Consider the following 25,342-nt stretch of genomic DNA (forward strand, 5'->3'; position numbering starts at 1 on the left):
AGAGCTACTTTGTGATTTCCTTTATCACTTTGTCATGGGTTTTAAGCACTTTGAGTTGTGATGTGCTTTGGTGTAGTTTTCATCATGGTCCTTTTGCTTGGCATTTATTGAACTTCAATCTCTCATCCTTTCAGCTCTTTCCCTGGACTCAGAGAGTTTTCTCCCACACTTAATGGTCAGCACTTTGCTAAATAAAGAGTTGCCCCCTTTAGATTGCTGGAGTCTTGTCTCCGTGCTGCCCACTCGAGCTGCCTGGGTCGGCCTGGGGTCACAGCCTGCCTTCAGCGGAGAGCGTGCGCTGGGCTTGAGCACCTCTCTGCGCTGTGTCCTGGAAACTCTTTTTGGATGATACGGTTGGGCAGATGCAGGGCCCCCCTTGCTTGTTTCCCATCTTTCCTCCTTCCCAGTCCTTAATTGTCTCATGTCCAGTGTCATGAAACGTTTTTTGGATGTTTTAGGCACAATGTAAATCCAGTCTTTGCTGCCTTATCTTGATTGGAAAGGAGGTGCTATGATTTCTTAAACACATGCGTTTGCACCCACCTGTCAGTTGCTTGCTTTATGTATGTATTTAGATGCAACTGACATATATAACATTAATTTCACATACACAACATGATGATACTGTAGATGTATATGTCGTGAAACGATCACCACAAGCCTGGTTAATGTTTTGTAATTCCTTTGTTCTTTTCTTCTCTTGCTCGCTTTGTGGTTTCATGATTTTTTTTTTTTTTGTAATGGTATGCTCAGATTCCTTTCTCCTTACCTTTTATGTATCTACCGTAGAATTTTGTTTTGTGGTTGCCATGAGGCTTACATAAAACAACATGAAACAACTTATATTTATAACAGTCTATTTTAAGTTGGTAATAACTTAAGTTTGAATGCATTCTAAATGTCTACTTTAAAAAAAATTGAGATATAATTGATGTACAGTGTGTTTCTGGTGCACAGCAAAGTGATTCATTTATACATATATATTCTTTTTCAGGTTCTTTTCCATTATAGGTTATTACAAGATATTATATATAGTTCCCTGTGTTATATAGTAGGACCTTATTGTTTATTTTATGTGTAGTAGGTTGTAATTGCTAACCCAAACTCCTAATTTATCCCTTCCCTTCCCTTTCCCCTTCGGTAACCGTAAGTTTGTTTTTTATGTCTGTGATTTGGTTTCTGTTTTGTAGGTAAGTTCTTTTGTATCGTATTTTAGATTCCACAATAAGTGGTATTTATTTATCTTTCTCTGACCTCACTCAGTGTGATGATCTCTAGGTTCATGCATGTTGCTGCAAATGGCGTTATTTCATTGTTTTTTATGGCTGAGTACTTTTCCAGTGTACACACGTACCACATCTTCTTTATCCATTGATGACATGTCAGTGGACATTGAGGTTGCTTCCATGTCTTGGCCGCTGTAAATATAAATAGTGCCGCTGTGAACCTTGGGGAGCATGTGTCTTTTTGAATTAGTTTTCTCCAGGTATGTGCCCAGGAGTGGGATTGCTGGATCATATGATAACTCTCTTTTCAGTTTTTTAAGGAACCTCCATACTCTTTTTATACTGGCTACACCAATTTACAGTCCCACCAACAGGAGGGTCCTTTTTCTTCACACCCCCTCCAGCGTTTGTTGTTTGTAGACTTTGTAGTGATGGCCACTCTGGCTAGTGTGAGGTGATACCTCATTGCAGTTTTGTTTTGCATTTTTCTGAGAATTAGTGATGTTGAACATTTTCTCAGGAACCTTTTGGGACATCTGTATGTCTTCTTCCGGGAAATGTCTGTTTCGATCTCCTGCCCACTTATCATTGAGTCGTGTGAGCTGTTTGTATATTCTGGAAATTAAGCCCTTGTCAGTTGTGTCATTTGCAAATATTTTCTCCTAGTTCGTAGGTTGTCTTTTTGTTTTGTTCGTGGTTTCCTTTGCCCGGCAAAAGCTTCCAAGTTTGATTACGTCCCATTTGTTTCTTTTTGCTTTTATTTCTGTTGCCTTGGGAGAGTGACCTAAGAAAACATTGCTACAATCTTTACATTTAAATCTTTTCATTTTTATTCTTCCCACACATTGTGTGTTTTTGATGTTACATTTTGCATCTTGTTCTCTCGTGTGTGCATTAACAGATGATCGTAGTTACAATTATTCTGATTTTGTTTTTTTTAACCTTCCTATGAGCTTTATGAGTCATTAAACCATTACCTTTACATCAGGTTGTTCTGAATTATATTATATATTTACTTTTGCCACTAAGATTTATACTTTCATATGTTTTTCTGCTACTGAATACTGCCAGTTTGTTTCAGCTGGAACAAGTTCCTTTAACCTTTTTTGTACAGCCAGTCTAGTTGTGATCAACTCCGTTACCTTGTCTGGAGAACTCTCTATCTGCCCTTCAGTTCTGCAGGGCAGCCTGGCCAGGTGTAATACTCCCGACTGGGAGCGTTTGGAATGTGTCGGGTTCCTCGTTTCTGGCTGCAAGGTTTCTGCTACACAGTCGGCTCACGGTCTTGCGGGGGTTCCTTGGACGTAACAAGGCGTTTTCCTTTTGCTGCTTTTGAGAGTCTCTCCTTGTCTTTAACTTTTGACGTGTTAACTGTAATATGTCTTAGAGCGAGTCTCTCTGGGTTTGTATTTTTTAGAACTCTCTGGGCTTGCAGGGCGGGGATGTTTTTAGTCATTGTTTTGTCAAATAAGAGTTCTGCCCCGTTTCCACTGTCTTCTCCTGCTGGGTCCCCTGTAATGTGAGCGTCGATGCGCTCACTGCTGTCCCGCAAGTCTCTCAGGGTTTCTTTACTCCTTTCCGTTTGTTGTTGTTGTTGTTGTTGTTGTTGCTGCTGCTTTGGCTGGGTAAGTTCCACTGCCCCGCCGTTGAATTCAGTGCTCCTCCTTTCTACTTCGTCCAGCCTGTTGTTGAATCCCTCTGGTGCACTTTCCAGTTCAGTTACTGTGTTCAGCTTTGTCACTTCTGTTTGGACATCTTAAATTTTCTCTTTGTGGGAATTCCTCTTTATTCACTCGTTCTTTTCCTGTCCTCAGCATTTTTGCGACTGTTATTTTGAACTCTTTTTCAGGTGAGTCACTTGTCTCTGTTTTGTTAAGGTCTTTTTTCCTGAGGTTTTATCTTGTCTTTTTTTTTTTTTTTTAATGTTTCTCACTTTCCTTGACTCTCTGTGTTAGTCTTTATGCATTAGACAAAACAGCCTCTTCTTCCAGTCCGGGAGATGAACCTTACTGATCAGCCCTGCCTTGGCTGTTTGTTGTCTCTCAAACCCTTGGTCTGTCCAAGCACCTGCTTTGTTCTTAGTGGGTCCCGGTGGCTGAGGCAGTGCCAGGACCTGTCTCGTCTCAACGGGGAGGAGCTCAGTCAGCATCTGGAGTCAGGCTGATTGGAAGCCAGACCCTCAGGCAACAGCTGTAAGATGTGGAAACATGCTTCTTCCAGGGGAAGACTGGGAGATGAGTATTTCTTGCCTTTGGGTGCTAGCCAGTTAGGAATTCTTTCTTTCTTTGCTGTTGTCCTTTTGAACCATTAACTCAAGGCCAGCTGGTCCACAGATCCAGGCAGTCAAGGGATGTGTCCGCTAGGCGGCAGCTACAAAAGCTGGGGTGACAGGTGTGTGTACAAGTCCTTTCTCAGAGACAGCAGAGACCTGGAGCAGGGCAGATGGAGGGTGGGAAGACGGTACCTGCCAGCCTCCGAGTGTCTGGAGAGGACTGTAGTAGACCCTTTGATGTGTGTTTAATTAGAAGCTGGCCCTCCCTCCGCAGCCATGAAGACAAGCTAATTGGCCTCTTTCACAGAAGTATTAGACCGTCCATTCGGCTGCGCCTCCGCTGTGCCCTGGGGTGGAGAGCTGGTTAAGAACTCTTTCTCTGTTTGTTACAGTCTTGTGGGGCCAGTGAATATAAGCTTAGTGGCCTTCAGAGCCTGCTGTTCCGGGGTTATCTTCTTGGCAGCGTCTGCAAAAACCAGGGCGCCAGATGTGAGCACAGGCTCATTCCTGGGAGGTCCTGGTGGCCTGGAGCAAGGCAGAGGCAGAGTGCAGAGGTGGCACCCCTGGTCTCGGTGGTCTTGGGGTGGTATTGCCTCCGGATGTGCAGTGAGTTAGGCATGTGTTCCTGGGACTGAAACTTTTAAGATAAGCAAATAGGCCGCTTTCACAGAGAGACCAGGCGCTTCTCAGCCAGCTGCCTGGGCGCTGGTTTGCGCGGGTGGTCAGACGGGCCTGTGCGAGCCCAGGACGCCTTCGCAGTTCGCTGTGCCCGTTGCTGTTGTTGACACGAGCCTGCTTGCTTTCAAAGCCAGATATTTGGGGTTTCATCTCTCAGGCACAGGGCTGAAAAGTTGACATGCCTGATGTGGGATTCAAACCCTTTGCTCCTCAGAGAGAAGCTGGGAGCTTTGGGAGTCCCCCACCTGAGTGTGTCACTGGGTGTGGGTGGGGTTGGCGGCCACATTGTGCCTCGGGCTCTCCTACCTGCTTCCGTGTGGAGGAATCACTCAGGGGGTCTAGGGGTTCCTTCTAGAGGAAAGCGCTCCTTGTTTAGCTGTAGCTTTGATGTGTCTGTGGGACGACGTGAGTCCAGGATGCTCTTATGTTGTTACCTTGAGCAAGGACTCACTTGCATTATTTTTGTCAAATGACCAAAAACTTAATCAGAGAAGTTCTGTGCACCCAGACTGACAATTGCTATTTTTTTCATTCACTGAAATGTCACCAAACTATGTCTAGTTACCCACAAAGGTGACATCAGACTTACGGGTACCAATCGGAAAAGGCGTTTGGCGTGGGCATGTGAAAGGACCACCTTTCCTTTGAAGCAGATTCACCAGTGTTACTAGTTACTTGTTTCTCAGAAATGTGCACCCCTGTGGTGATTGTGGCTGAGCTGAAAAAGTCCTGTTAACTTTCAGATTTCTAGTCTTTCCATGTAGAATTGGCTGCCATTAAGTAAGCTTGTTGCTGCGCACAGAATTACACTGCTAAGCCAGGATGTGCTTTTACAGTCACGTGTCCCCCCTTTCGCTTTTATTTTTTCACTTTCTCGTGGCACTTGGTGAACATCCTTTTATGACCCTCTTGATGACTAGGCATGGCGACCAGTGGTGGCAACCCTGAGCCCGATCCTGTTGCGTGTGTGTCGCCGGTTTTGTTTTTGTCCCGCATTTGTTCCCCTTGTCCTCTATCTTCTGCTGTCTCTTTCCTGATATCTCACAGTTAGAAAGTCACCTGCTCCTTCCTCCCACCAGGCCGCCTCCAGTGGGGGGATCTTGAACACCCCATCCCCAGAGCCCAGGTCCCCTTGAGGAAGTCTTCTGTAAGAGGCGCCAACCTCAGTTAATCAGAAAGTAACGGCGTTACTTTAAAATTTAACTCCTAGAGCATTCGAACACCAAAGTAATACTGCTATTTATTTTAGAAAAGGAAAACATAAAATCACTAATAATGTATGACTAGAAGTAAAAATAATCATGGGAGGCAGTTGGGCCAGTTTCAGAATTGAATTAATCTTTTAGCAGTTGACAGATTTCTTAAAAGCAGTTTCTTAATTTTGATTAAACCAAGAGGGAAATATTTGTCCCAGTAAGTAATTATCGTTAATGGTTTGATGCCTGTCATTTCGGATTTTAAAATGCATCTACCAGTATATTAATACAGCCCTTTATAGATTTTTTCCCCTAAAAATATAGACATATTATACATTCCATTCTGTGAGTTGGAATTTTTGATTTAATGGTCTATTTTAGATATCTCACCTTTCTGTCTTAATATAACTCCACTGTAGGAAAACTTGTGGTGTTTCACCAGAAAGCATTCTCCTGGCCTCTGCTCTGAGATACACATCCATAATCCTATGATGGAAGTATCTTGACATATTGATAGTGTCGCATTTCTTGATACTTGAATTATTTAGATAGGTTTTCTATTATTGAAAGAGTCTAGTTTTCTTGGAACAGACTGTTCTGATCATGGTGTACTGCTGTTTCAGGCTTAATGGGACTTCTGGCTTCTGTATGCCTATATTGGAATGGTATTTTTTGCATCCATTTTTATAGAAGAGATTAGTTTGAAGATTTGTTTCATTTGTTACCTGGTGAGATTTTGGTAGCAGTTACATGTTAGCATCTTGAAAATGATTTGGAAGCTTTATTAACTATCTGCTTTCTAGGATATTTGAAACAATACTGGGATTAAATAACACCTGTGAAATTTTGTATTAATTTTACTTTTGTGTCCTAATATATTTTGACATTTAAAGTACCCTTTTTAAAACAATTTTTTTTTTATTGAGTTATAGTTGATTTACAATGCTGTGTGAATTTCTGGCGTACAGCACAGTTTTTCAGTCATACATGAATAGACATATATTCATTTTCATATTCTTTTTCCCCTTAAGCTACCACAAGATCAGAATAGGTACACAACTTTATATGGTAGAGCACAGAGAAATACAAAATACCCTTTTAATAACTGACAATTCTCGGGTCATATCCCACCCAGATTTTCAGATGTAGACGTGTTTTCAGACACAGACTAGTATATCATGTTTTACAAAATGTGCTAAGTTTCCTTCCATAGTTGGTTCTTTCCCCTTATTAATTCCTTAGTTCCTAGTTTTGTTTTCCTTTCCTCCTAATTTGCTTTTCCACAGAACCGCTTCTTAGGTTTACGGGTTTGTTTTTTTTTTCCCTTTTACTTTTTTTCTCTTTTCTAATTTATGACTTCCTGCCTTTTTTCTGCATTTTCCAGCCATTTATTCTACGTTTTCTTTGCCTCGGTGCTTTCATTGCTCCTTTGTAACTTAAACATTCAAATGTCTAGTTGGTTCATCTTCATTATTACTGATGAAGGAGTTTGTATTTTAAATAAGCTAATTTTAGCTGCTTACCATTTATTTTCAGACAGGATTTATATTATTTTCTAGATTTGCATTTTATTCTTACTGAATTTTAACCTAAGAGTAGGGTTTGTGTGTCTGTGTGTTTGCTTGTTGTTTTGTTGTGTTTTAGTTTCCAAGTTATTTTTAGGGTTTTCTAATTAATAATTTCTAGTTTCATTATTTTCATATAATTTCCGTAGCACTGCTTTTAGGAAATGATAGCAGTTTCATTTTGTATAACAATTGCATTGGCCAGACTTGTAAATGTTTTCCATGGCCTTTGAAAAGGAAGTATCGTGTTTGTTTGTAAGGTTTTAGACATAGTTTTACATAATGTATTTTATTAATTATGTTGTTTTCTAGTTTTTGTGTATTTGATCAGTCAGACTGGAGAGACGTATGTTCAAGTATCCACTGCTATTGTGTTTCTGTCAGTTTCTTGTTTTTCTCTCCTATTTTCTTGTATACGCGACCTTTGAACTACTCAGGAGTTACGTGCCAACCCCCATGCAGCCGGAAGTCTGCTAATAACGTTACGGTTGGTCTCCGTATCCACAGTTCTCTATCCTCAGCTTTGACCAATCACGGACCAGGTAAAACTGTGGGACACATTTACTGAAGAAAAGCCTCGTGTAAGTGGAGCCACACGGCTCCAGCCTGCGTCGCTCAAGGGCCAGCTGTGCGTGCATTTCAGTCCCGGGTCTTCTGGTGCCTCGGGGGTGCCTGTGTCTTCACCGCGGTTCACGCGGCTGCATCAGCGTGGCCCGCCCCCGTTTGCCTGTTGCGCGTTTTGCCTTCGCTTGGGTTGTGCCTGACTGTGGCACCGTGAGCCCCTGACCCATTTGCGCGTCGCCTGCCTGTGGTGTGTTTCCCAGCCTTTTACTTTCTGCCTTCGAGGTGCTTTGTTTTAAGCGTGTGTCTTGTAGACGTCGTACAGTTCGTAGATGCTGTACAGTGAACTCTTCTAAGAGGTGACTATGTCCTGTTTTTCACATTCTTCATTTCAGGAAGGGAAAAATAGGTTTCACAGGCCCAGTGTCTCTCAGACTTGTTTCTTGCCCCAGCTCTTCCTAAAGTGACCGCTTTTGACTGTTGACGGTTTCTGTTGTGCCAGGTTTTGTTTCTATGGTGCTGTGCGTAGGTGCGGTGTTTCTTTATATTTTTATGTCCATGTAATATAAAGCTACCTCAATAAAAATAGTTGTGTGTATTGTTGCTTGCATGTTTCTTTGGGTGTGGTGCTGGCAAAGGCAGCCGGTTATCTTTATAGAGTTTCTCAAAAATAGTCTTTGGTCTGCTGGTGTGGTACGATTGCCTACATTAGGCAATTATTAGATGTTGAAAACAGTTTCTTATTAAATTTTACTGGTTCTGAATTCTTTCCAAGTTTTGAAAATATCAGTAGCGTTACGAGAGCTAGCACTGACCGACGGGGGTACATAAAGGACATTCCTGTTTGGTACTGGCTCTGAGTAGTCTTCTTGCCCTTGCATGGAAAGATTATTTAAAACCTTAAAAAAGCGTGAAGCTCTGCGTTCGGGAAGCTATTTTGGTACCAGTCTCAAAGGGCAGATTGCTGTTTCTTTCCCACCCTAATGAAACTAGGTCACTGGCTCTTGGCACATCTCCATGATGTGAGATTTATTTGATGTTCAAGTGCGCTGTCTAGAAATAGTGATGCACTGTCAGCAAGGCCACTTTTCATCTCATGAGCATAATTTCCAGTGCCCTGGAATTAATTTGTTTCTTGACCTGTTAATAGTTACCCTTGGTCAGGAGCATTTCAGAGGCAGAGGAAGCGTCTGGAAATGGTCATGGTCACCCTGTTAGATGATAAATTATGGGGTTTCTGTTCAGCTTGAAGGTTTGGCTTGTTAAAGTAGTTGATACCTTGTGAAAAGCAAGGAGCTGTTTATTAACCAAACTTTTACCTGATGCCGTGGCAGGATTTGCTGGCTCAAGTGATTGAGAATCCTCATCTAATATACGTATTTTTGAATTCTGTTTTCCTGTGGCCATCTGTAAACACAGTTGGGGAAGTTCCCTGTTCCATTCACTAGCCAGCAGCAGGTGATTGGAAAATAAGGAGTAACCATCAGATTCCTCTAAAATGAATTATCTGCAAGTCCTACAATTGCTGATAATTTAAAATGAGCACTTTGAAATCAGTTATGTATCAGTTCAGTATTTCAGAAAGAGATTGAGAAAATAAATATACAAACTATTATAAAACCAGTAACGTCGCTGCATGTGGATCCTGGAGTGGGCTGAACCCTCGCTCCGTGGCCGTGGGAAAGGGACTTGCCGCCCTGTGCCTTCGTCTCCTGACCCATTAAATGTGATAGTAGGTGTGAGTGTTTTATAATATAAAACATCGTGGGGATGAAGGGGGTAAATGGACACGTGCTTTAAAAGTGTGCTGGTAGATGAGGAGTCTCAGCACGCGTGGGGTGCAGTTCCGCAGTGTCCAGCTTCACGGGTTTGTGTTGGTAAGTGTCCTTTTTCCCCTCGCTCCCCCTGCCCCTTCCTTACCTGATAAACTGTCACTGTTCTGTGTGGTTGGGGGTACCTGCTTCTGTTTAATTCCGCCAAGACGGCATGTCGTGGGAATAGCATCACCTGACCTGCTCGGGAAGTGTATTCCAGCGGGATTGTCCAGAGAGCTTCACCGAACAGGAGCTTTTCCTGACTGTGGCACTGAAGCAAGGGTGCAGCCTGGCACGGAAGTCTTGCGGGTTCGGAGTGTGTGCTGTGCCTCAGTTTCGTGTATTTGTCTGTTTTCTGGGCGCTTTTCTGCGTTAAGGTCCACTTTCATCTTAGCATTGTTGTCGATTTACGTAGGTTTATTCAATATGAATTTAAGTTCTTTATTTTTCAGAGACATAAATGATGTTGAGCTGCCAATCTGATATTTATTTCCTTCATTCTCCCTTCACTTTCATACACTCGACTTTGCAGTTAGAGTTTTTGCTAAATTGTTTATTCGTAAGTTTGACAGCTGAGAATGCTGTGAAAGGTAAGTGTCCTAAAGTCTGAAAGGATTTGGGTGTTTCTGTGTAACCTGTATTAAGATCACATCATTAGGTGCTGGAGTGAGACCTTGATAACATCCTGTTCTCTTCCAGTTGGTAATTTGTTAAGAGACAAGCTGAGGCGTATTCGGAATTTTAAGACTTCATTTGAGCAAAAATCGATCTGACTTGGGCCAAGCCAGACGGAGTTAGGAGCACTCCGCCAACAGGAAGCTGGGGAGAGACTTCTACAGAGAAAAGATGGAAGCAAAATCAGGAAACTATTGACTGGCTGTGGCTGATAGCCTAGTTGTTTGGTTGTGATCGTTGCTCTTAGCGTTTTGATTTCGTAACTTTGAGGCATTTACAGGCTTAGATTTTGGTTTGTGTACGGAGGCCACCAAGGCGTTTAGAGCCACCTAGTCTGATGGCCTCCTTGTTTACTTACTGTAACAAGTCAGCTCTCTCTGCCGGTCTGGCCGTGCCCTCCGGCGTCCTCCGCCCTGTGTGCTTCCGGGGAGGGCACCCGGGATTTCTGTTGCCTCTTGTGGCAGCAGCGTCTCTGGCCCAGAGCTTGTGAGGTGCAGGCGCTCAATATCTGTTCCTTGAATGAGATAAATTGGATTTCTCTGAATGTTTTACTTTCTGGGATTTTTAGGAGCGTTACCCAGAAATCATGCTTGTCTGCTCTTTGCACAAGTCTCTGCTGGTTAACTGTGTGTTTCGTACATTTGTTTTCTCCCTCTGTTGCTTTCTTTGTTGAAGTTTGTTTTTAACTAGGCACGTTTCAGTGCCTTTTGGGGATAAATTCTTCGGATTCCAGGGAGCACGTGAAACCTGCTTCCCTCCTCCGAATAGCAGGTCTTGAGAGGGGCTTCTTCCGCCCCATCCTTCGAGCCTAAGGAAACCGAACAAGAAAGGAGCGGTTGTCTTGCTGGGACTCCAGCAAACCTGGCCAGCCCTTTCACACCTCCGAGAAGAGAGAAAAGAAAGTAGATTAAGATTCAGGAGTTTTTTTGTGTTTTGTGGCTGCCCCAAAATTAAAGCTGCAGGGGGAAAAAACAGAAAAAAACCGGAGTGTCGGTCAGAGAGCTCAGACCCTTTTAAAGTGTGGACAGCTGACTTCGCACGAGCCAGTGAGCGCTCTGTGACTGGAGCAGCCAGCCCCTCCCAGTCCCTGTTATTTGGGTCACTGTGCGATTCATTTTGGCTGATGTTTGCTCCTGAACGTCCGCACATGCGTGCTGTTCTTGATGCTTTGAAAACCTTTCGGTTGAGTAATAGAGACGTAGAGGGTTTAAAATACTTCAGCTTGGTGCCTTTATTTTGTGCCACTTGAAGTAAGTGTAACATTTCCAATGCCAACTGATACTGCAGAAATCCACATTGCTGTGCAAATGCGTGAGGTTTAGCGTGTGCATTTTAGCCTGTTCTCACACACAGCGCTAATGAGCAGCCCACCTCCCTGACGCTTCTATGCTGGTCATTGTCGCAGAAGCCTTTGTCATGCAGGTATCAGGAAGTATGTGCACTCCAGGGAAGAGCTTTCTCTTTGGTATTTGTACCAGATAAAGTTTGTTTACACCACTATTGTGATGTACCTGTTTTTTTTTGACCCCCCCAGCGCATCTGAACCCCTTTCTAAGTCTGTGGGTCCCTCCTGAATGGGTTTAAGTGGGTACCTGCTAGCAGAGATTTCTGCCCAGAATTTTGAGTTTAAAGCTGGACCATCAGAAGTAGGGACAGTGAAGGTTTGATGGGGACTTTGTCTGCGTCCTAGGGCCTGGGTCCTTACTGGACGCAGCCTTCTCTTTGTGGGCTGAGGCTGCCGTCCTGGCTCGTGGTGACTCTTGGTTCTGTTTAGTAAACGTAGTTCTTTAGCATTTTTTGGTAATTCTTGGAGTCATCCAGAAAGCGTTCAGTAAGCCTCTCTTGTGTGTAAATCAGCCAGAGTGGGTCTGTGCTGCCAGCGGCCAAGAAGCCTGACTGGTGCAGTTTGCTGTCTTTGTACCGTCTCCCACCGCTTTCCCTTGGGAGCTATAGTTGGTGGTCCAGTGCGGGTGCTGTGTACCCAGCATTTTGTTCTTCTTTTTCTTTACAGTACGTCCTATGCCTGGTATGTCTGACCTGATGTTTCTAGTAGTTTTTTTTGTTTTTTTCTGGTTTATACGTCTGTGAGATGCATTCATTTCTTTGCCTAGTGTTTTACTGAGTGTTTATTATGTGCCAGGCACTTGTAGTGGCTGGAAAAATATAGCAGAAAATTAAACAGACCAAACCCTTTATGGAGTTTACATTTGAGGGGGCAGACTGATAAATAAATAAAATACGTAGTTACGTTAGATAGTGGTAAGTGTGGTGATGACAAAATTAAGCAAAGGAGGAGAGAAGGCGTGCTGAACCAGAAGCCCATTAGGACGGGGGACAGTGGGGGAGAGGTGATCTGGGAAGACATAACGAGATGTCCCAGGGCCTCCTCAGCAGGGGTGGCGAGTGTGCTGGCACCCTCACTCCAGTTCTTCTGGAGCACATTGGAGGCGCAGGAAGGAGCAAGGCTCACCCACAGCACTCACCGCTTCTGGACCACTTTGACTCTGGAGATGTGCTGGTCGGTCCAGCACAGGGATGGCAGATGCAGACAGCAGGTAGGCAGAATTTTAAAAGAGCAGCCTGAGTTTACTTCAGCAAGTGTAGGTGTAATGAGATTAAATATAGATATGTATGTATATATAACATATATATAATACATGTGCAATTTTTCGTAGAATATAGTTTTAAAAGTGCATTCAGATATAAGAGTTAGCATTTTAAATACTCTAAAAATGTAGGCACCTGGTCTGTTAAGTCCAGCCCACGTGTTTGCATCCTAGTGTCTGGTTTGTTGTCCCACCACGTGAAGGATGTGTAGGAGCTCCAGGTTGCAGACCCACATGGCCCTTCCAGGGGAGCTGCTGTGGGTTCTCCGTGCTGAGCACACACACGAGCATTGCACGCCAACACTTACACGCTAGTACAAGGTGTGTCAGAAAGCCTAGGCGTTGTAGCAAACGAGAGGCATCGTGAAGACTTTTGTATTTTTTTATGAAAGAACTAACATTTTATTATGCAGAAAAGCTATAAATGCATCACTTGTCGAAGTGATTGTCGCGAGGAAAATCCTGCTGAACATCAGGTGTTCTTTCCCCACCTGTACTTCAGCAAACGCCTCGTGGTGGAATATTTATTTTTGTCAGTGTGAAGATTACAGAAAAGCTAAGCAGACGCAATCTTAATATCTTGTTGATTACACTCCAGAAAGAAAAATGGCAGAACATTAAGCCTAAATGCCATTTGCTATAATTACCCCGTGTGAAATGTAACTGGTAGCTGTCAAGCTTTGATTGAAACTCACTGAAGGTTAGCGCCAGCTGCATGCATTAATTGTCTCTGGGAGCAAATGCGCAAAACTGCAGCCGCCATTTGGAAGCAAGCTTTTTTGTATTTAATTTGTTGTGAAGTATTTTACGATTGAGTTCGGATGAATGCTGCTGTAACTTCCAGTTTATTTATTTATTTTTTTTTGCATCATTTCCAACAGACAAAGTCCTGTTATGTTAAATCTGAGGTACTCTGTGTAAGGGGTGTTTCCATATTTCATAGTACTGAGTATTTAGAGAAAGGGAGCTTACTATTTTAAAGAAGTGTTTTGAAACATTTATCTAATAAATATTTGAATTATTAATATTTAGCTTTTTCTCCATATGTGATACCCAGTTTATACAGTGGCATTTTTTAAGGTGGTTTGATCGTATTAGAATCTTCATAAAGTTTATGTCTTTTGAAAAGTGTTGAAACAGACCTATTGTCTATAGCAAAGTGATGAATATTAGCTGGCGAATTTATTTGTGTACAAGTATGTTTTCGTGGGTGAATAGTTAGTGTTTGATTTGACAGCTGCCACGTATAGCGCCAGATACGCTGTACCAGCGTCTGTCACAGATTGAGTCTGTCTTCACATTGATCGCAGTCTGAATTGTGCAGAAACTCTATGTAGAGCCCAGACAGAATGTGTTTATTCCTTGACTCCCCTGCAGGGAGCGTCTAGTGTGAGCCCCCCCACCCCCACCCCCCTCGAGCCGCAGCTGTGAAGGCGGCTGAAACTCATCGCATGACACTGAGGAACGTTGCAGTGCTGCTGGATGGTTGATGGTTGCAGTAGACGTTTGCTGCTTGTTGGCCGCCTAGCATTCTCCTTTCTGAAAACACTCCAGTTTCCAGGAGGGGAACTCCGGGCCTGTTCCTGCTAGGGAGGGAGCCGGAGTCCCCCCTCCCGCCCTTGGGCACGGAACCTTGCCGCTCCCGGGTGTGGGGGCTCCCCCACGGGCCTCTCCCAGAGCACGACCCACTGTGGCCCAGCCGGGTGTCCTGACTGGTGCCTGCCCGTTGCCTTCCAGAAATCCTCCTTTCCTTACGCTAATCAGAACCAATTTCAGTTGCTTATCACCTTCAACACAATTTTAATTGGTTAAAGACGCATATCCTTCTCAAGTCTAAGGTGATACTATGATTGCAGTGAAAGTGTCCAGTTGGTGGCAGTTTCAGACCCCATTGCTCGGAGACGGACCACACTTGCCCTGCAAACCCTGCCAGGTGATCCCTTTTCGTCTTCTCTTGGTTAGTGTTTGAGACATAATTTATACAGGTCTGGATAGCAGGCTGTAAAGGTATTTGGCGGTATTTTTCTGTTGGCTGAATTATATTTAAAATTGTAGGAATCCTTCCCAGTTGCCCGAGTGTTAAAAGCCAGTTAGTTACTGGACCGTGTGTATCGTAAAAGGGCACTGAAATAAAATGTTTCTTCAACTGATTTTTTATTTAATGTAGGTTTATTTTAAAAAAGCAAGCAAAGTATGTCATTTTCTCTTCTGTAGTTTTAAAGCAACAGTTTTAGGGTTAGAAGATGACTAAACTTGAAGCATTACATTTTAAAACTCACTCATGTAGAATAAAATATACCTTTATCATTGAAGACAATTGTTTTCTATAAAAATTTAAATGTTGCTGGAAGAGCTATGTATTGAAAATAAATTGCGTATTTTCTCACTCATGATGAGCTAGTGAAATGGAGAATTTGAGCATTTATATTTAGATCTGCCACTGCATGGTTTTTGTATTAGGTCACTCTCTGACCCTGTCCCATCTTTCTGCATTCAGCCCTCTGGACAGTTAAGCATTTCTGTAGCAAATCCCTCTCTTACGAGGGAAGTTTCTCAGTGTTGGGAAAGAGTTAATTGTCTGAATCATATCACTGAATAGGATAGACCTGGGGAAAGGCTAGCGCGGCCAGCTTCTTGCTTTGTACTCATTTTTAGTAAATACGTGCTTCTCTTCCGTTCTCTGTGCTTAGATGTAGTCTGCACAGGATACTGTAGCAGTCACCCGTGGATTTACCTCGGAAGACCTAGATTTGGCAACGCGTGTGCTAGAGAGGTTTCAAGAGAAGACCCCGACTTTCAAAAGAAAGCTGTGAGATAGTTGCAGCTGGTCTATTAGCATAAACAGTAGGAACTTGGAGTTTTAAAAAATGTGTATGTGGCGTGTACGGAGCGTTACATGTTTCTCAGTGCAAGCTTGCGCGTGTGTTCTTCGTGCATTCACGGGTTTTGCGAGCGCTTGGATTCCGTCCCCTTTCTGACGCAGGAGTGAGCGATGTTGGAGTGGGCGGCACCTGGAGGGTGTCCTTGTCGTAGAAGTGTTCCACAGGATGGGGAAGCCCGTGGGGCAGCGCTAGAGCTTAATGTAATCCGAAGTTTGGATGAGCTACTTCGTGCTTTCAAGTACAAAAGAAAGGAAAACAGTGTTCTGTGTGTAAACTTTTAACTGTAATGTTGCTGACAAGAGGTTGACTCCGTGGATCTTTAGTCCTCGTCTGAGGGCCTCCTCAGAGTCTGCTGGACTTGATGTTTGAAGACCAGACTATAGTTAAAGCTGGGAGTTAGTGGGACAGATCTGTGAGTCCAGGAGTAGGAATAGGGTTCTGGGCAGGAATGTGATGTTTGTGGTGGGAGGGGCCAGACCCAGCCAACCCGCACTACTGTCCGTCCAGAAACCGGTGTGGAGAAGGTGGTAGGAGCCTTAGGGACGGGGAGCAGTCGCAGGGTAGGGAAGAGAGACAAGGAAGGGGGAAGCGATCTCTTTTTCTGCCCCTCTGTGCTGCCTGGGGCACCCACTGCGCTGGAGAGGAGATGGCTGAACATCACCCGCGTGGGACTCGGGCTCCCTGGAACCACCGACAGCAGGAACGGGACATGGCAGTTGAATGGGTTGATCTCTTAAGCTGAAGCCACAGCAAAGGAAGAAAGACGTGCGTGCCCGCAGCAGCCTCACGTCCACTTTGCACCTGTGGGGGGTGGCGTGGGGCGAGCAGATGAGGCCCAAAGAAATTAAAAAAAAAAAGCAAGCAACTGAAAATGTACATCTGAAAACTTTGGGTTATTCTGCCTGGCTGTTACAGACATTCAAGAACCAGACACCACGAAAAGGGAGCAGGTGAACAGTCAGAGGGAAAGACAGGCCCTGTTCTGCATTGTGAAGGTTTGGAGTTAAGGCTGGGTGTAAGTCGCTGACCCAGTCGTGTGGCGGGTCACTGGTTATGGCCGGGATGCTGGTTGTCCACAGTTTCACATTTGGAAGCTGGGGTACCTCTCTAGCGCATGCATCGCTGACTCTGGGTCTTAGTGATGCATCGGTGGGTTAAGCTGACACTTCCTTTCCTGTTACAATACAGAGACCTGCATCCCAGGCTGGAGATCTGGTTTTACTCCTGATCACCTTTGTGCCTCTAAAGCTCTCTACTAAAACAGACCTGAAAGGGACACGTGCACACAGGGTTCCCGCAGTCTGTCACATGCTCATAGTTTCCCTAAAAGCTTAATTTATTTTACAGTCTATGTAGTTTTCAGTCTAGCCTATAGAATATTTACATTAAACCACGTGTGCCTGTTAAGTTGCCCATGAATGAGATGTTGAAGAGGGGGAGGGAGCCCTGCCTCTTCCGTCAGTTAGTGGGCGAGACGTGAGTGCCCGTGCCCGAGACACGGGGCCACGGACACCCAGCTCGGGGGCTCTCTTACTTGTTAAAGACGAGCACTGACTTGTGTGGGGCCTGCGGTCCCTCCTGGGCGATTATTCTGTGAAATCTCATGTGACACTTGCTGTAAGGAACTCTTGCTCTGATTACAAAATAGAAGTATATGACAAACTCTTTCTTACAAAATGGCTTTTAGATGTTGTGTAATTCTTATCCATAGAGGCCAGTCACAGAGGACTTTGCTCAACAAAATTTATTACTGTAGAGGCTGCAAATGATCAAATTCTGTTTGCTTGAAACATCCTTGGAAGGTGGTCATCAGTACGTGACATCTCGTTACGCTGTCATCTCAGCTTTTGCCTGTGAGCCTCACTTTCCAGTGTAGGCTTAGAGACCATTAAGCCTCTGGCCACGGAGGTCCACGAGGCACTGAGCACTGTCATTTGTCATCTGCCCATTTTAAGGCCTTGTCAAAATGAAAGCACAGACTGTACAAGAAAAGAAAAAAGGTTTAGTCATTAACCAATACATAGCCAAGCTAAGGGAGAGGCCTCGTTAACAAGTGAGATCTCAACAGCGTTTCTGGAATGTCGGAGGTGAGACAGGTTGAAAAGCCCTAGCCTAGATGTGCTGCACGATGGCGTCTGAAGACGTGGGGCGCAGGCCGTCTTTCTCAGGGAATCGTGGAGGCTCAGCGTCAGCAGCCGTTCAGAGCTGACACCTTGGACCCGCGGCTTCCATAAGCAGGGTGTGACTGAAGGGCTGGTCGTCAACTGTGGTACAGATCGGTCCCCCAGCGCCCCTCTCCCAGCGATAGTGCACACGCTCACAACGTGCGCACGGACGTCCTCAGAGCAGAGGGAGGTGGCACGTGTTATTAGGCAAAACAGGCAAAAATTGTTTCTGCTTAGGATATGAAACTAAATTCTGATAAAGGTTTCGGTACCGCAGGAAAGCCCTCCTTATCTGGGGATGGGGAGGGTTTCCTCCTCAACAGTCAGGTTCCCTTTTGTTTACACCAAGGAAGCCTGCCCAGCCTGGTCAAACAACAGAGTCTAGAATTTCCAATTTGAGACGAAGCCCTTCTAGGGAAAAAAAAAAAAAAATAGACCAACTAACAGAGCCGAGAACAGTAATCCCCATCTTCCTCTATTTTCACCTTTTTTTTTTTTACATTTTTTATTGATTTGTAATCATTTTACAATGTTGTGTCAAATTCAGCGTAGAGCACAATTTCTCAGTTATACATGAACATACATACATTCATTGTCACATTTTTTTTCACTGTGAGCCATCACAAGATCTTGTGTATATTTCCCTGTGCTACACAGTATAATCTTGTTTATCTGTTCTACAACTTTGAAATCCCAGTCTGTCCCTTCCCACCCCGCACCCCCTTATATGAACAGACAACCAAAGGGTTGTTGGGTTTACAAGGAAAATTGACAGAATGAAAGGAAAAAAAAAAAAAAAACATGAGCCCTAAGGAAGCAGCTGATGCAGCAGCAATGATACTACAAGAAAAGGCTATTAGATTTATTATTATTTTTTAAAAAGGATTACTGAAGTGAAAATCTAAGAAAATACAAGTGAAGTAATCTTCCAAAATGTACAGCAAAGACCAGAAGAATGCCGGAAGAGATACATGGGAAAGGAGTCTATGAGGTTTGATACTTGGCTTAATAGAAGTGGGAGAAAAGTAACAAGAGAGAAGTGTAAAAACAGAAGGGAAGGCAACTCCCGGAGGCAGAGGTGACACGTGTCTTTATACGAAAAGGGCCCCTTGACAGCCAGCACGAGTAACAGAAGCAGCTCATCCATGGGTGTGCGTTTGTGGAGGATCAGTGCTTCAGGGATGACGAGGAGACTGTAAAAATGTTCAGAGAGGGAGGAAAATTGTCCATCGACGAACAAGTGTCCAGCTTACAGCGGCGATGTCTTCTCAGTTTTAACACTGGATGTTCTAAGTATTGCCAGCAAGATCCAAAGGGTAAACACACTTTTTTTTTTTAACCCAGAATTCTGTATCTGACAAACTACCACTCAGCTGTGACAGCAGAATAAAGGCGTTTTCAGATGTACAAGGCCTGGAAAGATTGGCTTCCTGAGTACTGTTATTAGGAAGGTAGTTGGACGTGTGCTCCAGCCAAACAAAAGAATAGCCAATAAAGACAGGCTTGGCCTTCTGGAAATAGAGGACTCAACCTAACTGGGCATCAGAGCAAACCCAGGAATAATGGGAATAGGTCCAGACAGCAGTCGTTCCAAACTGGAGCAGGAGTGTGAGACATCTGAGGGAGAGGAAGGATTGACAGCCTGGGGATGTGTTACCCCCAGCCCCCCACTCTACCAGAAAGAAAACCATTAGAAACCCCAGGGAAGACTTCTATTTTAGTCTAAATATGGGAGGAAACGCCATGCTTTTAAGCAGTCAGTGACAAAGAAATGGGTCCATTTAATCTTAAAACTAGAGTTTTTTTGTTTTTTTTTAAATTTCTTGGAGTGGTCACAGGATCATGGCATTCAGTTTGTAAAGAATGAAGTGTCATGTTAGCACACCTCTTGGCCTGGCATTAAATAATATTTATACAGCATAATGTGAATGCTGGTTGTTGATTTTCAACTTTTAGAACCAGTCTGTGATCAGAAAGGTTTGGTTGCTGTTTACTTCAAAATACGAATGCTGACAGCCTTGATGCTGTCAAAGGAGAAGTGTGGCTGACCTCAGGTGAGCTGCGGAAGGGCGGAGGAGAGGTGTGTGATGGCTCCAGTATCTGTGAGGAATTGAGACGCAGAGTCAGCTTAGTGGAGCAGGGAATTTATATTCTGTATTGTTGAAATCGTAAGTAATTAGTAAAACGGCTAAATACTGAGAGGGACAGGTGAAGATTAATGATGATGAACTAAATTTTAATTTTTAAATCTAGGAAGATCAATAGATACTACGTCAAGTCATTAAATCTAGAAGCTTTTAGATAAAAGTGTATTATTTGGGGATACAGAGAGAACTATCAGAGGAGCAAAAAACGAGAACAGTCGGAAGTTCTCCTCTGGGGGATGGGCTCAGGGTGTGCAGGAAGGGTGCACACACATGCATCCTTCTGTATTGTTAGATTTGTCCTACGTGTACATATTTTGAGAAGACAAAACATTTAGGAGTACTTCCTGATCTAGTATTTCACTAATCCAGACCTGTTAGGAAGTTTTACTAAAGAGAGTGAGCAATTTATAGGATTGAATTGTGATCATGACCTTAGGAAATAAAATGGTATGAAAACTTTTGCCCTCCTCTTAACTTTTTAAACTGAGTTATCTCTCTGGACAACAAGAACAGCAAAATCAGATGAGCGACTCTTTTCTCCATTATTCAACCCAACACTTTTTTCCTCCTAAAAGCGTCTGTTCACTGTGCAGAGTGTGAGTGAATTCAGCTCACTTCCATTTCATTAGACGTGAAACTCAGCCCTGAGCGTGGCCGACTGAGCACAGGAACGACACAGGCAGCGCCGCGCTGTCGTGAACCCTGGCGCTGCAGCGAGGACGGGCTGCAGGACTTTTTCTAACGCTGAATTCCCAGCATCAGATAGACATTTAATTGGTCCTTTCACGTTGACTCGGAAGAGGAATTCTGTCTGCGATCCTAGTGTTGTGCATTTTCTACTCAGAACATAGGCCCGTGTTGGAGGGGGACCTGGGAGAGCACGTGGGCGACATCAGAGCACAGAGACGCTGAGTGCCTCCTCCGTCACAGCCGAGGGGCTCCGGCCCCCAGGGAAGATGCCTGTTGCCATGGCTGCTCACCTCCTTCGTACCTTTTAAGTGGGCCTGGCGAGTCTTACTACCCCTCCTTAGGCGGATTCCTCATTCTCTATGGGACTGTTTCCAAAAGCTCTGTTCCCCCTCATCCTGGCGGAAACCACCCCCTAGACAGGCAGCTGGCCCCCGGGCCCGTCTGCCAAGCCCCGAAGTGCTGATTAGGAGCACGGGCTCTGGAACTGGACCACCGAGGTACGAATCTCAGCTCCCCCACTAATTGTGGGACGTAGTTTTCTCATTTTTAATACGAAGGTAATGGAAGTACCAGGGCCACAGGGTGTCGTGAGGTCAAGTACGTAACGTACTTGCAAACAGTGCCTGGCCGCGGCAGTGGCTCTTGCCGCTTAGCCACTGGAATAGGGTCCAGGCGGCCGTTCAGTTTACGCTCATGAGCTGGGTCACCACAGGGGGAGCACGGGAGGCTGTGTCTGTGCTCAGCAGGGGCAATGCTGTCCTGCTATGTGTGAGGACAGTGGGGAGACCCTGGCAGCTGGGCCAGGGTTCTGGTACCTCTTATAAATGATCCCGCTGTCCCCAGGTAACCTCTCCAGGGTTAGGAACATAACGCTACGTTCAACTGTTTCTACGGGAAAACAGATTCGAAGCAAATTGTCTCCGTTTATACTAAATTTTATAGGAACGTAACTAATGTAACACTAAGGTTGGCAAGTATTAAATATACAGATCGGCCTTTAAAGATGTTTCAAATAACTAATGTATTTTGATGGCATTTTGCGAGAATGTATTTACAGAACTGAGCAGTTTGTTGAAGAGTATGAACTACATGGAATGTAAACATGAAATGCTTTTAGTTTTCTCCAGTTACTGTGTTCAGCTGAGCTTTTACAAAATCTCATTTTTCTTTTATTAGTTCATTTCTTGATCGATCCCATCACTCCCTAGTTACCTTTGGTTGTTCATGAGTTTAGCCCAGTTTCAAGCTTCCGTCTCACGCCCAGCCTAGTAGTGTACCTTTTTCTGTTTCCAGCCATACTGGAGTAACGGAGACCAGGTTTGCCCTTCTGCCTTAAATAACTACAAAATTGAAAAGACACATGGAACAACTTTCTTCAGAGACTAGATACAGACAGCTTAGGTGTATGATCCTGAGAGGAAAGAACCAAACAAGCAAAGTCCTAAAATTACAGCTCTCTGCCTAGAGGCGTTTTCTAGAGAACAGGGTGAGACAGGGGGACCCAGGCGCTTTGGATGGTCTCTCTTGGAATGCAGTGGATTAAACAGGTGAGATACCGTCTAGGAGAGAGAGCGGCTGCACAGAACGATAGTTGCAGAAACTTGCACAGTGGTGCCCTTGAGTTTGTCGCTGATTAGGATGCACTCACACAGAGTAAAACTCTGCAAGGCCCGATGAAGAACGACCAGGTAGCTGTAAGGAGACTTACCCCAGACCTCACACAAGAGAGACTGGGGAAAGCTGCAGCCTCTTGAGTAGCAGGGTGGAGACGCTCTGTAGGACACGATGTGAGTTAAGTAGCTATCCAGAATGGTTGTGCGAGTAGGGCCTGAACTAACCCTAACGTAGTGAGTTCTCTAAACCTGCCCTAACAAAGCTTAACAACAAGCCTAGTGAGGGTCCACCTGCACTGCAAAGAACTTAACTGTCTGTGGGCCACGGCCCAACGTGCTGTAAAGGGAAACGGCAGAATGCAGTACACAACACAGTCAAATAATGTCTGGCAATCAATCCGAAATTTATACACAGGATGAAGCAGAAACACGTGACGTAGGGAGAGAAACCGTGACTAGATAGAAGCAGATAAAGCAGAGATGGTGGAACTTGCAGAAAAAGACTTCAAAATGACTTTATATTTGTGCTCAGGAATTTTTAAAATGAAAATGTACGTAAGGAGAGAGCTAGAAGGTGTAAAAGAGAACCGCCTGGAACTCCTAGGGCTAAAAATCGGTCTCTGAAATGAAAAAACTGCTGGGCGGAATTAACTGCAGACTAGATGCTGCAGAAGGGAAGTTTGGTGCATTTGACAACACAGAAGTAGAAATTGCCAAAACCAAAGCCCAAGAGAAAACTTGGGGCAGCATCAAGTGGTCTGACAGGATATAGTGAAGGTCTCAGTGCTCACAGTCAAGGTGGGGAAAGAAAAATACTAAAAAAAAAAAAAAAAAGACCCGTCCTGTACAGCTAGTTCCGTGACAGCTCTGGGCCCCCCCCCCCAAATCTGCAGGCTCCAGGAGATCTGGAAGCACCAGAGGGTGGGGGGGTGGGGGTGCATCCGCATGTGTGCAGCCCTGGGTCCCTGTGTGTCTGCTGCACAGGGAGGGTCCCACAGGGCCCTGTGCACGTGCGCATTATTTGCTCACAAGGTTCTAGAGCCACGTCCTAGCAACAGGACAAACAGTGTGCGCTTGGCCTTCAGCAGAGTTGGTAGCTGAAGGACAGCGCTCAGAGCCCTGCTCTCTACCCCGAGAACTGACCTTGACCTTCCCTAAGTGCCCTATGGGCGACTACCTGAGCACACCCTGCCCCTCAGCCCCTCCCCGAGCCCTGGGGGGCCGGCACCTGCCGCGAGGGCCCGGCCACCTCCAGGCCGCTCCCCGCCATCGCCGACTGCCCCTGGCCGGCCCGGGTCACCCAGTTCTCCACCAGCTGCTGGCCGCTCGCAGGCCAGCCTACAGGTGTCCCGCGACTTTACATCGACGCCTTGTAACAGTGCTTCACAGAAGATGCTCCCTGCTCCCGCGGACCCTGCGCTCCTTTCTGGGCGTTCTCATCTCCACCTGCAGTCGAGTCCATCGGAGAAGGGCCGTGCTGCGCGCCCAGACCTCCACGCTGTCCTGCAGCTCAGCATCTCCAGTGGGCACAGCCCCCGTCTGTGCAGCGCAGGAACAGCCCCGCACTCCTGCGCTGCCCACAACGCCCGGGTGTGCCCTGGGCTCGTGCGCGGAGGCGGTGTCAAGGGCCCCTGGTGAGAGCGGGGAAGGGTTGGCCAAGCAGGGGGAAGACCCGGCAGTCCCAGAGGGGGAAGATCAGAGGAGCCCAGACGGCACTGGGGGTGAAGAACCCGAGATGAGGCACCTGTGGGTCCAGAGAGGCACCATTTCTTTCATTCCGAGGCCTGGGTCTCTGCAGAGGAACCTCCGTGCCAAGAACTCAGAAGACCGCTGCGTGCAGAAACCCCAGACCTCTTGCGTGAGCTCCTGCCCCCGTAGAAATGTCATCAGCAGCTCGTACAGCTCCTCCCGGGGTTCCCCTCCAGAGCGGAGGAAGAGGGGTCCCGCACACAGCGAGCTGCCCCCGAAATCCTTGAAGAAAGGGAGGAAGGAGAGCCCCCGGCCTCCTGCTGCAGCTCTGGTGGTCTCACCATGGACGAACTGGCCCGACAGGGATGCAGACACAGTCAGAGGGCCGAGGGGAACCAAGGGGAACACATCCGATGGTCCCAGGCCCCGAAGACGCAGGTTTCCTCTGCTGCCACACAGGCGAGGGGAGCCCCTGAGGCTGCCCCCACCCCCTGAACTGGGTTTCCCAGTCACCGGGGAAGACCTCAACATGGAGAAGAAAGCAGCGTTCCGGCAGATCAATAGCATGTTACGGGGTGAGACCGAGGCGGGCTTGGCTCCCCCGCCCTCCCCGGACGCTGAGGTCACCTCCATGGGGACCACTCCACCCTCTCAGCCTCTGCTCTCGGGGGCTCCCCAGACCAGCAGTGGGAGCATCCTGCCCCCTCAGCAGGCCCCGCAGACGGCCCCCAGTGGTGGCCTGGCTGTCTTCACCCCTGCTTGTGACTCTGGGGCCACTCCTATGGACAGCACTCCACCCTCCCAGCCTCTGCTCTCGGGGGCTCCCCAGACCAGCAGTGGGAGCATCCTGCCCCCTCTGCAGGCCCCGCAGACGGCCCCGAGTGGTGCCCTGGCCTTCGTCACCCCCGCTCAGGGGACTGGGGTCACCCCCATGAATAGCACTGTATCCTCCCAGCCTCTTCTCTCGGGGGCTCCCCAGACCAGCAGTGGGAGCATCCTGCCCCCTCAGCAGACCCCGCAGACGGCCCCCAGTGGTGGCCTGGCTGTCTTCACCCCTGCTTGTGACTCTGGGGTCACTCCTATGGACAGCACTCCACCCTCTCAGCCTCTGCTCTCGGGGGCTCCCCAGACCAGCAGTGGGAGCATCCTGCCCCCTCTGCAGGCCCCGCAGACGGCCCCGAGTGGTGCCCTGGCCTTCGTCACCCCCGCTCAGGGGACTGGGGTCACCCCCATGAATAGCACTGTATCCTCCCAGCCTCTTCTCTCGGGGGCTCCCCAGACCACCAGTGGGAGTATCCTGCCCCCTCTGCAGGCCCCGCAGACGGCCCCCAGTGGTGGCCTGGCTGTCTTCACCCCTGCTTGTGACTCTGGGGCCACTCCTATGGACAGCACTCCACCCTCTCAGCCTCTGCTCTCGGGGGCTCCCCAGACCAGCAGTGGGAGCATCCTGCCCCCTCTGCAGGCCCCGCAGACGGCCCCGAGTGGTGCCCTGGCCTTCGTCACCCCCGCTCAGGGGACTGGGGTCACCCCCATGAATAGCACTGTATCCTCCCAGCCTCTTCT

General features: G+C 46.3%; 1 protein-coding gene across 9 annotated transcripts in view; it reads left to right on the forward strand.

Moving 5' to 3' along the window:
* The window catches only part of AUH (AU RNA binding methylglutaconyl-CoA hydratase), a 144,788-nt gene that overhangs the window by 72,453 nt on the left and 46,993 nt on the right, over nt 1–25,342 (forward strand). The gene's annotated exons all lie outside the window — the stretch shown is intronic.

Source organism: Camelus bactrianus, chromosome 31 (genome assembly GCF_048773025.1).
Source record: "Camelus bactrianus isolate YW-2024 breed Bactrian camel chromosome 31, ASM4877302v1, whole genome shotgun sequence".
Taxonomy (NCBI): Eukaryota; Metazoa; Chordata; class Mammalia; order Artiodactyla; family Camelidae; genus Camelus; species Camelus bactrianus.